We start from the raw sequence: 23,485 nt of genomic DNA on the forward strand, positions 1-23,485 counted from the left end.
ACGTCGGAAATTAGCGTCTTTAGGATTTTAGACGTTTTCATCATTCCAGTCAGCTAAGAGGTATTTTTGAAAAATTAATTCTGTTTTGTCTTTATGTTTGTGCATGTGTTGCTTTGTTTGAATGTAATATATTGTACCTTGTTTTGTGGAGAGGGCTTACATAGGCTATGCCTGTTGCCCAATCCAATTCAATTTATTTGAATAAAATATTGTTTAAACTAAAAACTAACTAGACGTTTTCAGACATTTGGAAAAATTGGCTTCCGTTTTGTAATGTATGGAAGCATTTTATTCTTTTAAGACCCAAATATGTTGTTAAAAAGGAAAGAATCTTGGCATTTTTTACTCTTCGTATATCTAATTTTTGTTTTGATCAATTATAAAAAAAATATGCCTTAACTGCTTTGAAATATGAAATATCAACTTAGACAAAATGACTACCGTTTGAAAAACGACTGTGTAGAGAAGATTTTATTGAATCAGCAATATTTGAACTCACATGAGGCAAATATTTGTACTTTTGTTAGATATTATTATTGTCTTACTATTTTTATTCATTTTCTACTATAATATGCAGTCGAGTCAAATGAAATTTGGTAAAATAACGGCTTTAACGCCACAAAGAAACGACACATTTCGTTGTTCCTGTCACGAATCAAGAAGATCAGAGAATAAGAAATAGGATCACTATACATAAGAGTTAAAACAATTTTTCATAAATGTATCGTTGGATGGGGACATCCGTTTTTTTTCACATAGCTTTCTTTTTTTAATCCTCAAATATACTAGATATTACCTAGGAGATGAACAAGAACTGTAAAAACATAATTCAAAACATATATTGAATTTGTTTTAATATTGGTTCGTGTTTTCTAACATCTTTATTTTGTTTTGCGGATGAAATTTCGAAGATTCTGTTATAAATCCTAGGGGTTGTAGGAACATCGCGCGTGCCCAACGTTTGAAAGTAGACATAGAGCTATCAATACTTCAATACACCCTTATACCCAGAAGCCATGTATAGTTTGCGCTTATTTAAAGGGAGATGGAAAGCTTGGCTTGACTTGGTAGTACATTGTCAACTCTCTAATAATTCCACATTTCATTCTTCCAACATACTGCATATCTATTCTACGACCGGTAACTTGTTAATCTCAACGACGTTGTCTGACTGCACAGCCCTAGCACTATGGGCCATCTTATTCTAAATTGGTATCTATAACATATATAAGTTTCTCACTGAAGGTATCCAAAGAAGGTTACCAGAGATTTTGCGACGATGCAAATATTAAACTTTACAATATAAATAAATATCTTTAACCAATGAATTCAAATAGCAAACGCAATGCAATTAACAAATATATACTTATTAAGCTTCATGTAAATTATTTAACAATAGAATACATTATATATGAAATTTGGAGTTTTACCAAGGGAGCTAATAATTGAATAACAACACTGTCTGCCACACAGCATTTCGGGGACTCTCCCTCTGGTAGCTTTCTTCCCTCTTTTATAGCTGACCATGCAGGGACTTTTATAATTATTGGGGGCATTATGATGACGTATAATTGTTAATTTCTTTGTCATTTAGTCTCTTGCCAATCATAAAACATATTCTTTTAAATATAGCGATGTCGTTATTACGACACAGCTATGTCGTTAAAACGACATAGTGATGTCGTTATTACGACATGATATGTCGAAATTACGACATAGCGATGTCGTTATAACGACATGTTATGTCGAAATTACGACATAGCGATGTCGTTATAACGACATCTTATGTCGAAATTACGACATGCTATGTCGTAATAACGACATAAATTTTTTTTTTGAATGGCCCTTATCGGCTTCCGTAGGGGACATTGTATCGGACATTTTAGTTTTATTTGATATCTCGTATATTAGATTTAATTTATGGGAATTTAATATCAAAATAGAGATACATTTTTGTACTTTTATCTATTATAAAGTTTTTTATGTAGCAAATGGCACTGTATGAAATAAACATCATGAAAAAAAACAGAAAACGTTGCCCTACGTTTAATAGTGTTCGAAGGGGACAAAATGTCGGACATGGCTAATCAACTCGAGTAAAAAGAATTTGTTTTAAAAATTCATGTTTATTGCATGAGGCGAAAGTGTGATCTTTGTACAAAATATTAGTATAGGAATTATTTACTTTCGACATGGGGATTGCTCTGGAATTCTCTTTTTTGGGACAATTTAAAAAAAAATACGGCAACCTTTCGTGCATGGGACACATAATTTGTATCATCTTGATCCCTTTTTCTTATATTTCCGTCTTTTCGAGAGATAAAAATCGACATTACGTCATCGCCCACTGATAAATTGCTTGTTCTAGACAAACTTTTATATCGTTTGGTAAAAAAAATCACATGTTTTTTTACGGTATTCAGAATTTCACAAAACTAAAAGTGTAACGCGGGACAAGGAAATCATGTTGCAAAATAAAGGTTTTATTGAGTTTTGATTAATGAAAATGGTCTGTTACATATACAAAATTGCAATTATCTGAAAGAAGAGTTTAAAAGCTTTAAAATGATATACAACACTTTATAATATCATTGTTTTTGTTTAAAAATTAACAAGATGAATGTGTCTTGTCCGTTATTTCACCAAAGTAACACCAGTAGCGTGCGACGTTTATGCCAGTCAACATTAACAAATACAAATTTCCCTTACAATGTATTTTTGATATAAATTATTAACGAGTTCATTTTTGATTATTGCAAGTCAGAAAAAAACATAATTTAAAAATAAAAAAGGTTGCCTTTTTATACAAACCAAAATCTCATTATGGTGATTATGTTAACAGAGACACTCGTAGAATATCATATGAAGACAAAGGACAAAAGTAACTAACTTTTCTATGCTGTGTTGCAGTTTTTTGTCTGAAAACTCTGTGTTTATGAGAATATAGTTTTTCATTTGAATGTCATTAATCGATGTTCTATTAACTTGTACAAAATATTTTGCCAACTCAATTTAACATTCTAGCAATCAACAGAAAGATCGAATTTACATCTGACATACATCACAAGACAAAAGTTCGATGTTCGTCTCAGATACAACACAATGGAGTCACGAAGTTAAATAGAACAACATTTAGTTCAAAATTTGATTCGTGAATGTTTCCTATCATATAAATTATTTGAATAAGCAAAATTAGCAAAATCAATAAAAGCTCTACCAAACGCATATATCGTATGACTGTCAATCTTTCGTTTTTCTTAAGAATGACAGAATTCGTGAAGTAATTTATTCTATTTGGATAATTCTATTTCTGACAGATGAGGCAGACAAATCAAATTTTAGTGAAGATTTCAACAATCAACAAGTTCAATGAAATAAAGTTATTTCATTTAATTTCCATATAAAAGATTGTCGTTTCTATGTTGTAATTTGAGACAAGAAATATCGGATATTTGTATAATATTGGAGCGCAGAAGTAAAGCTACATAAAAGAACTAACATATCATTTCGCCTAATACTTTGACCATAAGAGTCTATCGAAAACAAAAGTTTACAACAAAAGAGGTGATTTCAGTTTCCAATTGTGAACTTTCCATGTCCCTGTAGCAACATTCCAGCATATACCTCCGACTTGAATATATCTCCGACTTGCTACGATAATCAGAGCTTTAATTTCCTATATCATGATTTCCTTGATGATAGAATGCTGCTCACAGGAAAGCTAGTGTACCAAAAGTTCCAAGTTGTGAGGTTAAAATGATCCATTAGTAAATTTTACGGACACCATCACGAGTTGGTTGGTCGTATGGAATATCCAGTTCACAAATGGTAGAGGATACGTTCAAGATGTCGTAACTACAATTACTATGTTCCTCTCATCCCCCCCGGCCCGAATGTGACATACCGGGTTTGTACTAACATGGACAACTCGACGGGTGCCACACGTGAAGCTGGATCTGCGTGCTCTTTTAGAGCACCTGAGATCATTCCTAGTGTTTTTTTGGGTTCGTGTTGCTCAGTTATTAGTTTTCTATGTTGTGTTCGGGTACTATTGATTGTCTAGATCTGTTTGTCTTTCTTTCTTTTTAACCATGGCGTTGACAGTTTATTTTCAACTTATGAGTTTGAATGTCCTTTTGGTATATCTGTCGCCTCTCTTTCACGTTCTTTTATAAAATAAATTTACTGGTAATCTGCATTTCAATATTTTTCTCCAAAATTCTGAAAGTATTAAGTGAAACGAATCAAAATGTAGTCTAGATAAAATTAAAATTACTTATTTGTTGATAGTTTTAGAATTTTAAAAACAATGAACGTCAAACGATTTTATAAGGAAATGGTTACATGCATTGCTTTTTCAGATAAATATAGTTATCTGTTTGTAGAAGTGGCAACATGTTACAATTCAAACCGGAAAACCGAATGTGACTAAACAGAGTAACAATCATTGTAACATTTTATGTTTCTTCAAGTATATTCACAGTGTACAAGCGGACAGTGACACAAAACGGAAGTTGCTGATCTGTCCGACGGCGATCGGCTCGTTGTTTTTCAAAAAAATATAGAATATCAAAACAAAGTGTCCCATAATGGATTGTTCAGCAGCTCAAGGTAAGTGAATAACTACAATGATGTATTTTTGACCATTTAAAGCTTATTTTATGCTTTTAGCATCAACCGTCTTTTTAAAATAACTCCTGATCATGAAGAGGGGTCAAAATTTTGCGATTTTTCGAGTCATAAATCTTAACAAAACTCCGAAAATTCAAACATTTTCAAGATTTTTAATCGATACATAGTTGAATAATCATATTCCGCATACACACACAAAAGTTTGGTTCATTTTTTTTTTATTATATTGTCACAATTGAATCTTTTCTATTCAAAGTGTACTGTCCGCCTCGTTGCCACCGTATGTTTTCATACTGTCCGATTCGTTGGTCATATTCATGATCGATATCTTAAGCAAAAGTAAGATTGAAACATGCAATTTATCCACATTTAAACTTTATTCAACATTTATTATGGATTTATTCAAAATCCAGAAATTGTTAAGAGAGAATTCATACCCAGATGAAAGATTAAAAAAAAAGTAACTAGGGTTCCCAACCCCGGACCCCCGACCGCCTGGATCCGCAACTGCCTAAGCGATTACAAATACATGTATTAAGTAACGTGAATGTATTCATATTAATTTATTTAATCGATGATTTGTACATATAAGAATTGAATAATAACTCATACAGAATAAATGCAAGTTATGATAAAAAATTTAAAAAGAAAGGCTTCACCGAATACTTCATGTTAAATGTGTGTATATACGTATTCTTACCTCTACTAAGGCAATAGGAAAACAAACTCATGGACCATTAAAGTACACCGTAACTTTTCAATTGATTCTTTTTGACTTGAATTCCAAGCCATGAGATTTGTTTGATTATTGGTGAAATAAGACGCAAACTGGGTGTAAAAAACTATTGTTTTGATTTTCTGTGTCAAACGTTTATAAATATAAAAAAGAAGATTTGGTGTAATTGCCAATGAGACAACTCTAAACAAGAGAACAAATTAAATGACACAGAAATGAACAACTATAGGTCACCGTACGGCCTTCAACAATGAGCAAAGCCCATACCGCATAGTCAGCTATAAAAGGCCTAGAAATAACTTTTGTTGCATGGTTGTATTTTTCATGAAAAGTTATTACCCCTATTTATGTTTTTAAGTGATAAAAATAACAATGTTCCACATGAATGTATGAATAAATATACCATAAAAATCACCTACGTGCCCCATTTTCCTAAAACAAACTAGAGAAACGTATATTAAATTTTCATGTGCATGCATTAACAATGCTTTTTATATGTAATAATCAGTAACATTTTATAAATGTTGATATTTCCTAGGAAATCGGTCATGAATGTGGATAAATTGCATGTTTCAATCTTACTTTTGCTTAAGATATCGATCATGAATATGACCAACGAATCGGACAGTATGAAAACATACGGTGGCAACGAGGCGGACAGTACACTTTGAATAGAAAAGATTCAATTGTGACAATATAATAAAAAAAAATGAACCAAACTTTTGTGTGTGTATGCGGAATATGATTATTCAACTATGTATCGATTAAAAATCTTGAAAATGTTTGAATTTTCGGAGTTTTGTTAAGATTTATGACTCGAAAAATCGCAAAATTTTGACCCCTCTTCATGATCAGGAGTTATTTTAAAAAGACGGTTGATGCTAAAAGCATAAAATAAGCTTTAAATGGTCAAAAATACATCATTGTAGTTATTCACTTACCTTGAGCTGCTGAACAATCCATTATGGGACACTTTGTTTTGATATTCTATATTTTTTTGAAAAACAACGAGCCGATCGCCGTCGGACAGATCAGCAACTTCCGTTTTGTGTCACTGTCCGCTTGTACACTGTGATATTGGATGTACGTGCAAAAATCATGTCTGCCTTCCTTTGTTTAATGATAAACAATTAACTTGGATTCTTTTGTAGTCATTTGCTAATACCAGTTTTGTCTATTTTTGTCTGTTGTGATCAGATGTCACACTTCTACTTGTTAATATGAGGTCCGAAATACCGAAGTCATAAACTGGAAACTAATACACCATACACTAATACATTCAAGTCATGAGCCTGTGATTTGTTGCTGTGCTATGTATTTGTTTGTGTTCCTTTTGTACATAAATTAGTTAGTTTTCTCGTTTCAATTGTTTTTTATTCGTCATTTCGGGGCCTTTTAAAGCTGACTTTGCAGTATGGACTTTGCTCAATTTTTAAGCCTGTAAGGTGACCTACTTTGTATATTTAAAGTCAGTGTGTCTCTTTGGCAATCACACAACAGCTTCATTTTTTTACAAGGAATCGAAAAACTGTCCCAGAAAAAAAGATTACGAAAAACTTTCCCAGAATTTTTTTTACAAAAAGTTGTTCCGATTAGAATTCTTAAATAAAGGGTTATGACCACCCGTGCAACATCGTACATAGTACCCTCACCTATAGTTTATTGCCAGATCACTGTTCATTTCTTGCGTATGGTTTAGGTTCCATCTGCACACAAACTTAAGAAATAATTCCTTCGTGTCATGCTCTATGCTCATGTTAACATGCGTAGTCATTATATTTGTTGATATTTTACACTGAGCGTTAGCGTTAGTGTTAAAATGAACATAGAGCATGACATGAAGAAATTATTTCGATTCTAATATGACAAATACAATATATTTATAGGTCGAAGCGTACGAAAATAACGTAAGAATGTTTGGCTGTTCCCGTGTCCTCCCCGAGGAGTCTGTATATTACATTTCATATTTGATCAGTTTTAAAACTACGAGCAGGGCAAATATAGGTTGTTTGATAAAAATATATAATAAAAGTTTATGTAAGTTGCTAACGCTCAGCTCAGTGTAAAATATCGACAAATATAATGCCTACCCATGTTAAAATGAGCATAGAGCAACGCTCAGTGTAAAATATCGACAAATATAATGCCTACCCATGTTAATATGAGCATGGAGCATGACATGAAGGAATTATTTCTTAAATATTTAAAAGGATAGCGATGGAAATAACGTTAATATAAACAGTAAGTCCGTGGGCATGTGTCTAACATATTTTTGTGCTCATTAGAACACGGCTTTGTTTACAAAGCGTAATAAGAACGTCATATTAGAATTCTAAACAATGCAGATAGGTTTGTGTAATTTACGAATAAAAGTTAAAAAGTTGTTTACCGTAAATTTGTTTTTCTTGTTTGCGTTATATTCAAATCAAACCACTATTAAATTCATAGTAAGAATGCATGGGACGGAATTAAACAGATAAAAGTCATCTAATAATAAAGATTGAATAAAGAAAAACGAACTTAAGGATCTAGAGAGCCTGTGTCGTTCATTTTGGTCTATGTGCTTATTTAACAAAGGAAACTCTAATGTGGAAACTGTATGTCATGTTTGTCTCTTGTGGAGAGTTGTCTCATTGGCATTCATACCACATTTCTTTTTTTTATATCTCCATTATTGTATACGAGAACGGTATGCATGACAAAAATCTCTGCGAGGTGATCTTGTATAACTTATCATCTAATCTGCTTAGTTTTCCTCAATTTCCTTAAGTTGTTGTTCAAAACACAAATGAGGGTATAAAATTAAAAAGTCAATTGTTCATGAACAATTGAATGGTCTTTCCTTTTTTCTTTTATTAATTGCCTTCTTGGTTAAAAAATATATGGTTTCTAAGGACTTTTATGTTCATAAGTGGTTGCTTAGGACAAAAAATCATTCCTAAGGATACATATATTAAAATAAGTTATTAAAAATGTCATATGTACTATTCATAGTATTTAAAGTTAAAAAATTAAGTGATTGCTAAGGACTTATATGTCGTTGCTAGGGACAAAAATGTCATTTCCAGTATTAAAAATTTCCTATTTATATTATTAATAGCCTTCTAAGTTCAGAAATATATGGTTGCTAAGGTTATTTATGTCGTTGCTAGGGACTTGACCTCTGACCTTGACCTAATTTTGTAGATCTTATTATGCTGATCATTTTTGCGATTCAAAGTTTCTTTCTATCTCTAACCACTTTTGAGTTATAAGCAAACAATCATCATTTCGGACCCCAAAAACAGTTTTGGTGCCCTAGTTCTATAACAAATCGTCCAATAATTTTCAACCCAACATAACAAATGTAGATCTCGACAAGACCCACATTTGCTTCGTTACATTTTATCAGCCATCTTTTACGGTTATTGAGTAAATCCGATAACAAGCTAAAGTCAAAATCTAGGTCATGACCTTGACCTTTGACCTTAGGTCAATTTTCATGTTTATGTATATTGATAATCATTGGTGATAATCCTAGGTGGCTACAACTTACAGTTTCTGAGTTTTAGTGGCCAACTGACATTTGTTAATTTTCAAAGGGGCATAACCCTACCAATGAGTCGTTGAATCTTTTCAATCCAAATGTAACGAAGCACCAGGGTCTGTTCCTGATCAAATTCCACCCTTTGTTTTTTCTACCTATTATGGTTATGGAGTTAGAATGATAACAAGGTTTTTGGTGTTAGGGGAGATAACCCATATAAAGGAAATGTTACGGGGTCGTGCCCTCACCACAAGATAGCTTTTGGTCAACCGATACTAGATACCTAATATCATTTCAATATGTCGCGTACTTTTTTTTGGAAATTTCGTTAAAGTTTGGCGGAAAGAATAATAATAATAATCAGAAGAAATACAGTAAGGTCTTTCCTTATAGTAAAAGGAAAGACCTTAATAAATCCTCATTTTAGGGCAATCACTCCTACGAGGAGTTCACTAACCATATTGGCCGAATTTGACTTGCTAGTAGATCTTACATGTACATTGATGATCATTTCTGTGATTTTGAGTGCCTATTTATCTATTATTATTATGTCATATAAGGCAACACATAAAAGATAAAAAGGTTCAAAATCACCATTAAACTCAAATAAGGAGTCGTCAAGAAGATTTTAACCAAATTGTCCTGCTGATTATTTAACTATCTATTATAATTATTAAGATATAACTAACTGCAAAAACGTACAAGTAAGTCATGATCCATTAACTTAAATTTTATATAAAAATATGAAAAATGCAAAAAAAAAAGAAAAAAAAAAAGAAAAAGTGAAAACCAATTGCCTAATTCTCACTACACCACCGAACGAAAAAAAACATTACAGACAACGATCTATGACCAGACTTATTATACAAATGCGCGAATCTGAATAATTGTATGACAATTATTATAAAAATTAACTCCAATGGACAAGTTGTTGACGATAATTATAGATAATAAAAATGACAAACATGCGATTTAAAAACTGTAATCAAACTGAATATTTAGTTTGATTCCACACTGTATAAACTTAAAATTGCGTCATCTAAACGTTATACTGTAAAACGGTTAACTGTAGTTTTGTCTTTAAAGTCGAATAAAACAATTCAATATGATTTAAAAAAAACAAAAAAAAAACATATCATAGATTGAATTGGTTATGCGAATCTTTTCCAGATTTATTTTAGGTTTGGCAGCTGTTGTCATTATTCATTTGTCATTTTTACAAAACATTATCAGCTCAACTTTTAGTTATTATTAGTTTGTGACATGGACATGCCTAATGCTTTAAATGCTTTTCTGAAACGGAAATTCACAATTAGTTTTCAAATTTCCTTTCCTGACTAAAAAAATGTCGATTTAATGCTTTTCTCGATCCGTCTCTGAATACGTGCAGCGCATTAATTGTTTGAAATCAAGCTGTCTGGTAGCTACATCATGTACATTTACAACTGTCATCGTTATGACGAGTAGATATATTACCCGCTGATATAGTATAATACCCTAACATCCAGTTAGATAGTCAAACCACGTTTTTGTTATTGGAATCACTTCAGATCATTTACAGCATATGTTCCGTCTTTTCTATCTTATCTAAGAACTGTCCCTCAGTGTTATACAGTTCATCACTTGTCGTCTTCTTACTGAATATTCAACCGTGATAAATATCCTGCCGTCCGAGAAGTTATCAAGTTGAAATCGGGTGCATGTGGTCTGAAAAAAAGGAAAAGTCTATAAAAGAGGACTTCCACTACAGATTGGACCAAGAAAGTGAGTGTTCAGAGCATATCAGATGAAATAGTCCGTGACTGTCAAAAAGAAGACATATTTGACATGTTTGATACTTTCTAATATTACCGTAAAATGTTTCTTCCTAAAAAATTATATCATGAAGAAGAAAAAAGCATTCTTCCAACTACAGATAATTGACGAAAAAATCATTTTTAAAATACAACAATAAACTTATATCAATTATTTTGTCAAGAACTAAGTCTTCTTCGAAGCCGAGAGAAATATTTGCTGATTCATGATAATTTAAAAAAGTAATGAAATAATGTCTTAAGAAAACAACCAGTGTTTTATGTAACTCGGCATTTATAAAAACACCTAATGACTTGTTCGTAATGATTTCGAACACAACATATTATGATTTGCGCACCATTGGAATCTAGTCGTAGAAAGACGCATCTGACGTAACGAGCTATAAGTTCTTTATAGGTATAGAACCACTAAGAATTAACAAGAAATTAGTGCATATTTTATGCATAGATGTATCTTTGTCAATAGGTACAATTTTTGGGTAGTTTTGGTATCAAATGAAAGCTTAAGGTTTTGGGATTACAGTAGAGAAGAACCCTGGTTGAAAGTGTTTCGAATAATATAAAAGAATATAAAAGTATAATAGGAGGGCACATTTTCCCTGTAGTTTTGATGAGAAGTACCTGTTTTTGTACTTTCAAACTTTTGGGAACCAGTATACGCTTTATTAAATATTCAATTAAAGGTCTTTCACAAAGGATGTAAGCAAAGTTACATTGTAGTTGGAAATGTGTGAATACGCTAACATGTACCATAATTTCACAAATAATGTTTGGAAAAAAGTTAGATACCCCAATATTTGTAGTATGATGCACGATTACCTCACATTCATATGCATTTTTTTAATTGCGATTTTTCAGTGGTAAACGGGAGATAACTCAATTTAACTATGATCAATCTACTCATTTCAAATGATACTAGAACACACCCGCGAAATCGCGGGCATTCAGAGCGTATTTGAAAGGATCTAAAGTGTTGTAGGAAGAATTTTATAAAAGATTTAATGACTTGAGAATTTCAGGAAAGGTATCAAAAGTCATAGGTACTTGGTGACAGGAAAATGTTTTTTTTAACCCTCCTCCTTTATTTCCAAAATTCCCATTTTTTGTTTTCTATTAATTTCATTATGAACATACATTTAGTGTACATGTATAATGAACATTCCAGTCAGGAGCCTGCAGTAATTCAGTGGTTCAGTGATATTTGTTTTTCGTTCATTTTTTGTACATAAATAAGGCTGTTAGTTTTCTCATTTAAATTGTTTTACATTGTCATTTCGGGGTCTTTTATATCAGACTATGCAGTATCGGCTTTTGCTTATTGTTGAAGGCCGTAAGGTGACCTTTAAATGTTAATGTCGGTGTCATTTTGGTCTCTTGTGGAGAGCTGTCTCATTGGTATTCATACCACATCTCCTTTTGTAAAACATTTAGTGACTTGAGAATTTAAGAAAAGGTCAAAAGTCATAGGTATTTTTTTTTTGTTCTCGATTACTTTTAATGACACATGAATAATTTTAGCGCTTATCTGTGTATTATGAACATTCATTAAAGGGGGGTCGGGGCAGAGGCGGATTTAGGGAGCCCGCCCCCCCCCTTTTCTGGAAATTAATTGTTTGCTTATATAAGGAATCACTGAAGCATGACCGGAACGGGCCCCTCTTAAGCAGTCAACGGGCCCCTAGCTGCGTATGAACATTTCTGGATCCGCCACTGCGGAGGGGCCCTGATCCCAATATCCCGGGCTTGAAAACATGAAATCCCGAGGTTCTGAATTTATTATAGAAATTAAATATCTCGACATCCCGAAATTCGAAAAAAGCCGAAATGTTCAATCCTGAAATTTCGATCTTACAAACACCCGTTCCAGACGTCCCGAAAGTGTATTTTCTTTTTACAGTCAATTCTCAGTTTAATAATTGATCCACAGCGGTCATTGATATATTATTCAGACCCTCTCTATTAAATAAACCCTGTGACTGCCGTGGATAGTAAACTTGAATACGATATCAGACAGTAAATACACCTTATTCGTAGTATATGTATTTGTTTCAAAGTAAAAGTAAAAAGAAAAACGCAAACCGGAGGTCTAACTTAAATTTTGTCCAATGTCGGATAAGACAGAAAATACACTGTAGTATCAATGTATGTTTAAAGTATACAGAAAAACGCAAACCGGAAGTATAATCTGACTTAAAATTTCGCCCAATGACGGAAACATATCCGGACGTCTTTTTTCTCGTTTTTCACCCAAAATAACTCAATCTGAATAATCATATGAATGGATGACAAATACGATTATGCACTGTACCCGTAGGACACAGAGGCATGATGATTAATTTATTGTGGAAAGAAGAGAAGCGACACCCAAAATGAGGTCTTCTCGTTTAATATTATAGATTATACGTCCGGTATTTAAGTTTAGTATAATTTTGTTTAAAATGTGTCGCTTTTCTTGAGTTTAAATACTTCTCTTTCAAACACAGAAACAGTGAACGCATAATTATCAAAAAAAATCATTATCATATTAGCCTCGGACACACCTTACCGGATAGCACGAACGGACGACTAACGGATAACTTTTTTTCAATCCGTTAGACGTCCGTCCATATCCGTTGAATGTCCGTTAAGCGTACGTTTTATCCGTCGACGTCCGTTCTGTCCGGTGGAAAACTTTGAACATGGTCAACTTTGAACGGACGTCCAATTGATAAAATGTCTGTTGAACGTCCGTTAGACGTCCGTTGTGTACGGTACTCGTCCGTTTCGTTTCCGTTTTGTATCCGTTACGTGTTCGTTATACATCCGTTGGAGGTCTGGAAGATAAATTCACCAACGGAATTCTACCGGACGTTTAACGGATAAAACGGATGTTGAACGGATGAGAAACGGTCTCATATCGGAAGTATAACGGATAAAACGGATGATGAACTGATCTGAAACGGATTAATGTCAATTGAAAATTTCGCGTCAGAAATGCCAATTATTGGTATGTCAGATTTCTTAAGGTTCATGAATTCTTATTATTCATAATCGATCTTAGAGTATAGGCACTTCTTCACAATCAAACAGCTCTTATTCAGGCCAGACACTGCCCTTTGTCGGAATTTTGAAGACTGAACCAAAAGCAGTTACACAGAAACATTTTGAATATTTATGCGATTTACGTGTATTACTATTGTCGCCTTTGATTTTCCGTATATCTTGTTCATCCGTTTTATCCGGTACGCTTCCGTTATATGTCCGTTTTATACGGTACTCGTCCGTTGGATGTACGTGCGACATTCGTTCTGTCCGGTACGTTTACGTTTCTCGTACGTATATCCGTTGTGTGTCCGTTATGCATCCGTTACACGTCCGTTTTATTCAGTCAGTCACATCAACGGACTCCCAACGGATAACAATTTTTTCAACGGACAACTTTTATTTTCATCCGTTAGGCGTCCGTTCGTGCTATCCGGTAAGGTGTGACCGAGGCTTATTACAAGATAGTACTTGAACATATTCGTAAAAATTGTAAAATAATTTGAGTTTGACAACAGAGGTAAAGAATGTTAAAATGCTGGCTTTTCATATATACTCTTAAAATATATACATATATATCATGCATATTAAAAGAAAAACGAACACAAAACTGTTAACATATTTTACGGACTGCGTTAAACTTAATAAAAAATATATACATAAATTCATATCATGAATCTGCTGTTTGTTGATATGCCAACATACATGCAATATCACAATTATGTTACAACACTACGTAGCGACATATATATCACTTCAAAATTGAAAACCTGCCCAAAGTAAAATATTGTATGGTCTATGCTCATTGATGAAGGCCGTACGGTGACCTATAGTTGTTAATTTCGGTCTCTTGTAGAGAGTTGTCTCATTGGCAATCATACCAAGTCATTTGTTTTATATATACATTATAGGTCAAGGTACAGTCATCAACATGGAGCCTAGGCTCACACCGAACATTAAACTATAAAAGGCCCCAAAAATTACTAGTATAAAACCATTCCAACGGGAAAACCAACGGTCTAATCTGTATTAAAATTGAGAAACGAGAAACACTTTAATATGAACCACATAAACAGAAGAAAAAGAGTGGTAAGGCAAAACCCCTAATTTATTTATGAATAATTCACCAAACAAAGTTGTACATTAATCTGTATGAAAGATTTATGTGTGTCTAATTTTCTTTTCTTTTTATTGATATACAATCCTCTTTTTAAAATGCAATATGTACTACTTTGTGATTAAAAAAGTCGTAAAAGTCAAATACAGCACAAGAGATACAAAAGAAACGGGCTGGTCTACAGGTATTTTCTGCACTCTATCACCTAGGACCTTGACGTGACTACTTGTTGATAAAACTAGACGGTAACGGTAATTACCAGCCCATTCTTTTGTAACCTTTGTTCTATATCTACTACTTATCATTTTAAAGTATGTTGTTCTACGTCCTACATTTATTTAGTAAACGTCCAGTCGGTCACCCGGAAATAGTGTTTTGGGTGAATCTATGAGCCATTCATATACTGTATAATTTAATCAAGTGCTTCTGATAATCATCGTCCAGCAATTCATGAGATCGACTTCAATTGCCGAGTTAAATAATTAGATTTTTAGTACGAATTTTTACCTAAGCAATGAAAATTCATATAGAAGTCAGACTTAAACGATTATCTTCACAAAGAAGTACACTATCTTCTTTGATATTTGAAAAGAAAATACCAAAAATATGTAACGATCTTTATTTATAACTGTACTTAAAACGGGTTCTAGATCATTACCGCAGACTTTTGATATTAGTCCAGAGGGTGGTGTTGGGGGTGGGGTGTGTGGTGATGGTGGTGGTGGTATTGAGGTTACTGACTTTCCTTGCAGGTATAACTGTTTGGACAGCACTTGCCAAATCATACCCTATTCTAATCAGAGAACATTGAAAAACATACCCTGTTCTAGACACATTCCGAAAATGTATACCCTGTTCTAAACACACTTAGAAAATGTATACCTAGTTCTAGACAGAGACCTATATGTTCTAAACTAGTTCAGAAATACATACCCTGTCACCAAATAATTCATTGATGTAAGCATAAAACATACTTGCGTCAATTTCCCGTATCCAAACATTTGTTTTTATCTCGAATTAAAAAAAAACAAACTAATTTCTGACCTTGTTTCCACCAGTATCAGCAGGACATGAAAAAGTGACCCTGTTCTAACCAGCATGACAAGAAAAAAGAGACCCTGTTTTACTGTTCTAACTAGCAGGGCATGAAAGGTGATTCTGTTTTGCGGCACATCGTACCACTAAAAATATAGGAAGTACCCCCCTCCCCCTCCCCCGGAATCTTAGTGCATATGTTTTCAAATTCGGCACTGAAATGTTTTAAGATACCAAAGTGCTTCCTTACACTGTGAATATTAAACAGAAAAATTAAACAGCAATGTCGACGGTTGGATTTTACAACTAGGGTAGAAAAGTGATCGAGTAAAACAAGTTAACTGTTAGTTTTTTTTTAAAATAATTATGAACGTACTTAACGCTGTAGCTTGTCCTATGTTATAAACCAATAGATACCCGATGATATTATATGGTAATGCCCTCTTGAGTTTAACGTGATATATAGACTTAACGTTACAGGTATTTCTAAATCAAAGTACTGAAGTACTGAACATCAGAAAAAAAAATCACATCTTTCAACGTGAAAGTGAGTTTAATGTACTTGTGCGGAAGATAAATAAATGAAAGGCAATTCAATATAACCGTAATAACTACAATATATATATATAATATATATGTATTGTGTACAAGTTGTAATGTTGTACAAATTATTGTCTGTACAGATTTTTTGTACAAGTTATCAGTGTTTTATGAGCTTCTTAACACAAATAGTTGATGCAAGCATTCAGTCTTTTGTTTCGCATATTTCAGTCATATTTTCACAACTACATGATACAGACTAATACTAGGCATTGATACAAAAACATAACAAGACCACAAAAAACTTTTTATGGATATTACTATGGTATAAGGAGAAAAATAAAATTAGATTTAATACCATTAAGATAACCCCAATTCCATTTTGAGGATAAGGATAATAGCACAAAAAGTTAGGTTGAAGTATATAAATTTGAACATCCAACAGGTACATTTAAGAAGACAAACCTGTATCACTTGATGCAAGAAGGTATGTGTCAAAAAACTTATAACGTATACAAAAACCCTGAACAAATTTTAGTTTATACAAACTTACATTTTGTACACACCATACATATATTGTAGTAATACAAATCAATATATATACTCTAGTTCATATCATAATAATATTTGTATATTACACATGGATATATAATTACCATCCATTTGTATATCATTCTATTCTATAAGTTATGGTGGACAATCTTCTATAATAATTAGATTTTTCTTATTGGTTGGATGTGAGTAGGCATTCATATTTTTCCGCAAAACGAGAGAGCCAGGACCAAAAATATAGATTAATTAAAAACCCAAATCAAATTTGCATAATGGAAATTTAGGCGAAAGCATTACATCGGAATGCCTTGAAGGGTCATCCGCCGTAAAAAATGGCAGTGGGTATCTCGAAAAAAATAATCGTGAAAGAATTGGTGACGGTGGTCAAGTAATGTGATTGGATAATGTAAGAGCTAGGATTCAATTGTGAATTAAATCTTATTGAGAAGCAACATGTAAAGACAGTTTTTATTCTAGCTTGGAGGATATTAAAATAGTTTAATTCTATGAGCAGTAAACAGTCTCCGGGACAAGTTTGCAATTCCGCTGAGTGCAAAAGTTGTCACCTTAATTTTTGGAGTTAAGTCAAAATAAAGTTGATAACTTGGTTGGTATTGGTTCCCTGATATTTGCCTAATTTTTTGGGGCTCTAGCACCACTGTTGAAAAAGTTATGCCCCTTTTTCAACAATTCCCCCAGAGGAAAAGTATTTTTCCTGCATAATTATTTCCTTTGAGGAAATTCTATTTCCTTAGAGGAAATTCTTTTTCCTTAGAGGAAATTCTTTTTCCTTAGAGGAAATTCTTTTTCCTTAGAGGAAATTCTTTTTCCTTAGAGGAAATTCTTTTTCCTTACAGGAAATTCATTTTCCTTTGAGGAAATTTGCAGCTTGAAATTTTCCTTTGAGGAAATACTTTTTCCTGTGAGGAAATTTGCAGCTTCAAATATTTTCTTTGAGGAAATACTTTTTCCTGTGAGGAAATTTGTAGCTTCAAATTTTCCTTGGAGGAAATTTTTGACAAACACTTTTCCTTGGAGGAAAATTCAAGACAACAAATTTCCTCTAAAGAAATCCTTGTTCTTCAAATTTCCTCTAGGGAAATTTCTGAACATCAAATTTCCCTTAAGGAAATGTTTTTCCCCTATTTTTCCTCTATCATGTCTATGGAAATTTCATAACAATACAAATAGTATTAGTATATATTTTATCCTAGACTGAATTATTGATACAAAAGATAATTAAAACTTTAATACAAATTTTCATGGTGAGTATTAAACATACAAAAACAAAAGGCTGACTGTTTAGCATGTTTAAGACAATATATTAATAAGCAAAACGCTATGAATATCATACCATTTGTGATGTTAATAATATTGTGCTAATATTTGCATATTAAATAGAATAAACACTTTTCATGTCAAATTAACTTGTCTTCTGTTTCAGCTGCTGTGTATTCGACCCCTACATAACAGTTCAGTGCATAAATAATTCCATCCACAAGACATCTTCCTTCAATTGGTTGAATAAATTTTGGCAACATGTTCTTCAAACATCTTCTTTGTATATTTGATATGATGGAGCCATGTACAACATGATGAACATGAATGGATAAAGCAGGTGTTTATTTCGACAACAAACATGACAAAGATACTATTTTTAGCTCACCTGGCCTAAAAGGCCATGTGAGCTTTTCTCATCACTTGGCGTACGTCGTCGTCGTCTGTCGTCGTTAACAATTTTTCAAACATCTTCTCCTCTGAAACTACTGAATGGATTTGAATGCAACTTAGCATGATTGTTCCTTAGATTATCCTGCACAAAGTGTGTGCTTCGAATTTTGATCCGTCAAAAAACATGGCCGCCGTTACTAAAAAAAGAACATAGGGGTCAAATGCAGTTTTTGGGTTATATCTCAAAAACGAAAGCATTTACAGCAAATCTGACATGGAGGTAAAAATGTTCATTAGGTCAAGATCTATCAGCCCTGAAATTTTCAGATGAATCAAACAAACCATTGGTGGGTTGCTGCCACATACTTCACAGAGGAACAAGTGATCAGTATGCTTTAATTTCTTATTGACAACATATTTGTTGAATTTGGAGGTAGACTTTTTCAACAAATTGTCGGCATTCCTACGGGAACGAACTGTGCGCCTCTCCTTGCCGACCTCTTCTTATTTTCATATGAATCGGAGTTCCTTCAGACACTTGTTAAAAACAAGAAGATCAAAGAAGCCAGGTTATTTAATTTCACTTTCAGATATATTGATGATGTTCTTTCCATTAACAATCCGAACTTTTCTGATTGGATTCCATTAATATACCCACCAGAACTAGAAATTAAAGAGACCACAGACACGGCTTCCTCAGCCTCATTTTTAGACTTATACCTCGAATTTGACATACACAGTCATCTCAGTACCAGAATCTATGACAAACGAGACGATTTTAATTTTGAAATTATCAATTTCCCCCACCATTGGACTTAACAATGTTGAGATGGAGCCTGTTAATACACAAGAAATTCTTATCCAGATCTATAGTTAATATTTACAAAGTGTACTTCAAAGAAAGAGTTTAAAATTCCATGCATGTGGGTTTTTTTAATTACTCAGGTTTATATATAAGATATTTTATAGTCTGAGTTATATAGCATTCAGCGGCAGGATGATGCATCATATTTAGTTTTGTGACCCATCAAAATTGAAATTGATCATGAAGGTAGAGAAGTTATTGTTTCTAGTAATGTGACATGTTCTATTTGCATGTAACTCAGATATTTATCAAAGACAGATACTAAGTACAGATTTAAGCTTTCATCTTTATTATTTTGTTAATCAAGTTAATCTTAAATATAAACTTATTCAAGTTATTGAAATATATATATATATATATATCATAAGTACGTCTGAGTCAGTGACAACCCTACAACAGATGTATCCATCGGATCGCCATCAATGATGGTGATACATGGCTGTGTACATAATGTATATACAACTCGTCTAAACATCAACCCAACAATGTTAGATCTGTAAATTTGCTTTCGCAAATTTTTGGTTCTTCCCTCGCCGGGATTCGAACCCATGCTACTGTGATATCGTGACACCAAATCGCCTGCACTGCAGCCGTCCCGCTAGACCACACGACCACCTGGGCTCTCAAAAAAAGAGCTTTCGGTGGCCATATGTTACCTTTCCACGTCAGTTTTAATCTAGCGGCGTACTACAGTACATGATATATAAGGCATGAAGATGTTATTGTTACAGATCAGCTAAATTATCTATAGTAAAGGATCCTACAAATTAATGTAAGATACAGTCACAGAAAATAATTATATTCATAAGTACGTCTGAGTCAGTGACAACCCTACAACAGATGTATCCATCGGATCGCCATCAATGATGGTGATACATGGCTGTGTACATAATGTATATACAACTCGTCTAAACATCAACCCAACAATGTTAGATCTGTAAATTTGCTTTCGCAAATTTTTGGTTCTTCCCTCGCCGGGATTCGAACCCATGCTACTGTGATATCGTGACACCAAATCGCCTGCACTGCAGCCGTCCCGCTAGACCACACGACCACCTGGGCTCTCAAAAAAAGAGCTTTCGGTGGCCATATGTTACCTTTCCACGTCAGTTTTAATCTAGCGGCGTACTACAGTACATGATATATAAGGCATGAAGATGTTATTGTTACAGATCAGCTAAATTATCTATAGTAAAGGATCCTACAAATTAATGTAAGATACAGTCACAGAAAATAATTATATTCATAAGTACGTCTGAGTCAGTGACAACCCTACAACAGATGTATCCATCGGATCGCCATCAATGATGGTGATACATGGCTGTGTACATAATGTATATACAACTCGTCTAAACATCAACCCAACAATGTTAGATCTGTAAATTTGCTTTCGCAAATTTTTGGTTCTTCCCTCGCCGGGATTCGAACCCATGCTACTGTGATATCGTGACACCAAATCGCCTGCACTGCAGCCGTCCCGCTAGACCACACGACCACCTGGGCTCTCAAAAAAAGAGCTTTCGGTGGCCATATGTTACCTTTCCACGTCAGTTTTAATCTAGCGGCGTACTACAGTACATGATATATAAGGCATGAAGATGTTATTGTTACAGATCAGCTAAATTATCTATAGTAAAGGATCCTACAAATTAATGAAATATACAGTCACAGAAAATAATTATATTCATAAGTACGTCTGAGTCAGTGACAACCCTACAACAGATGTATCCATCGGATCGCCATCAATGATGGTGATACATGGCTGTGTACATAATGTATATACAACTCGTCTAAACATCAACCCAACAATGTTAGATCTGTAAATTTGCTTTCGCAAATTTTTGGTTCTTCCCTCGCCGGGATTCGAACCCATGCTACTGTGATATCGTGACACCAAATCGCCTGCACTGCAGCCGTCCCGCTAGACCACACGACCACCTGGGCTCTCAAAAAAAGAGCTTTCGGTGGCCATATGTTACCTTTCCACGTCAGTTTTAATCTAGCGGCGTACTACAGTACATGATATATAAGGCATGAAGATGTTATTGTTACAGATCAGCTAAATTATCTATAGTAAAGGATCCTACAAATTAATGTAAGATACAGTCACAGAAAATAATTATATTCATAAGTACGTCTGAGTCAGTGACAACCCTACAACAGATGTATCCATCGGATCGCCATCAATGATGGTGATACATGGCTGTGTACATAATGTATATACAACTCGTCTAAACATCAACCCAACAATGTTAGATCTGTAAATTTGCTTTCGCAAATTTTTGGTTCTTCCCTCGCCGGGATTCGAACCCATGCTACTGTGATATCGTGACACCAAATCGCCTGCACTGCAGCCGTCCCGCTAGACCACACGACCACCTGGGCTCTCAAAAAAAGAGCTTTCGGTGGCCATATGTTACCTTTCCACGTCAGTTTTAATCTAGCGGCGTACTACAGTACATGATATATAAGGCATGAAGATGTTATTGTTACAGATCAGCTAAATTATCTATAGTAAAGGATCCTACATTAATTTGTAGGATCCTTTACTATAGATAATTTAGCTGATCTGTAACAATAACATCTTCATGCCTTATATATCATGTACTGTAGTACGCCGCTAGATTAAAACTGACGTGGAAAGGTAACATATGGCCACCGAAAGCTCTTTTTTTGAGAGCCCAGGTGGTCGTGTGGTCTAGCGGGACGGCTGCAGTGCATGCGATTTGGTGTCACGATATCACAGTAGCATGGGTTCGAATCCCGGCGAGGGAAGAACCAAAAATTTGCGAAAGCAAATTTACAGATCTAACATTGTTGGGTTGATGTTTAGACGAGTTGTATATATATATATCTATATCTCTGTTAATTTAAGTTTATTTATATAGCAGTCAGAGAAAGGTCTGCATTTTGAAGAACAGGTTAAGATGAGGGAGCAACCATTTGATTTTATTTGTTTATTTATTTTAATTTAATTTTCTTTTTTGGGGAGGGGGAGGGTATGAAAAATTTATCCTGCATTTTTTTTAGTTGTAATCTGTTTCCTGCATTTTTTTAATATTTTTTGCTCTATTCATTCCAGACATTATCAAGGTATGTCTGAATCGACTGTGACAGAAACATCCAGGATGAACTGGTTAGGAGTATAATAGTTTTGCCATGTTTGTACTAAAAAGTAATTTTACAAACTTGAAGAAAATATGTGAATGCATATCTTTCTGTTTTGGCAAATTCTGGTCTGCTAATTCTTTGTAGCTCAGTGGTTCCCTAGTAAGATGTTGTATTGTGTTTCGCATTTTTGGATATAGATTTTCTTTTTGCGTATGGTTTAATACAGTTTGGGTTTATTTCAGTTTATTTTGATTCTGTAGCTCCAGTTCCTATTGGTAATTGGCGAGCTCTTGACAAAAATTGCATTTGTGAGAATGTTATGAAAAGGAATCATTTATATTACATCTAAATACTTCAAAAGTTTTTTCTATAAACAAATCACCAAGACGTTACATTAAAAGGACAAACTTTTTACTCCTCATCGTGTAATTTTACGGTAGTTTTCTTGTTTTCTTTTCCTTTATTAAACATGTCCTTCAATGGAATTGATTTGTGGCCCAATTTGTATTAAGCGTTTGTACTTGATTATCACTTTTGTTTACGGCCGTAGTTGTCTTGTTCATTTTCAAATTTTAAAAGGTTCAAAATGAAATCATACATGTTTCCTCCCTACATGTTTCTTGGGGGAAACGTCTTTGAAAACTGTGAACTTGAGAACAAGTATAACTAAGTGACAGATGATTTTTAAAAAAAATAGCGATTCTTATATACAATGAATGGTTGTATATGCCTAAGCAATTACATAGATTATCAAAACCAAAATGTATAGTAAACAAATGCCGTAGCAGTTGTAGTTATTTTCGGTAATCATCGAGCCCTTACAGAAACGTTGTTGGTGAGAAAGTAATTGCATGAAATCATTTCA

General features: G+C 33.7%; 1 long non-coding RNA gene across 2 annotated transcripts; it reads right to left on the reverse strand.

Moving 5' to 3' along the window:
- Positions 1 to 3,427: 3,427 nt before the first annotated feature.
- LOC134709745 (uncharacterized) lies at positions 3,428 to 15,808 on the reverse strand. 2 transcript variants are annotated; one of them, XR_010106030.1, is made up of 3 exons: positions 15,780 to 15,808; positions 10,371 to 10,601; positions 3,428 to 4,221 (listed from the first exon to the last, which is right to left on the reverse strand). It is a non-coding gene; the product is annotated as an uncharacterized LOC134709745 (long non-coding RNA). The 2 variants fall into 2 exon arrangements; XR_010106029.1 differs by lacking the exon at positions 3,428 to 4,221 and having other exon boundaries at positions 10,055 to 10,601.
- Positions 15,809 to 23,485: the final 7,677 nt, after the last annotated feature.

This window comes from Mytilus trossulus, chromosome 1 (genome assembly GCF_036588685.1).
Source record: "Mytilus trossulus isolate FHL-02 chromosome 1, PNRI_Mtr1.1.1.hap1, whole genome shotgun sequence".
Taxonomy (NCBI): domain Eukaryota; kingdom Metazoa; phylum Mollusca; class Bivalvia; order Mytilida; family Mytilidae; genus Mytilus; species Mytilus trossulus.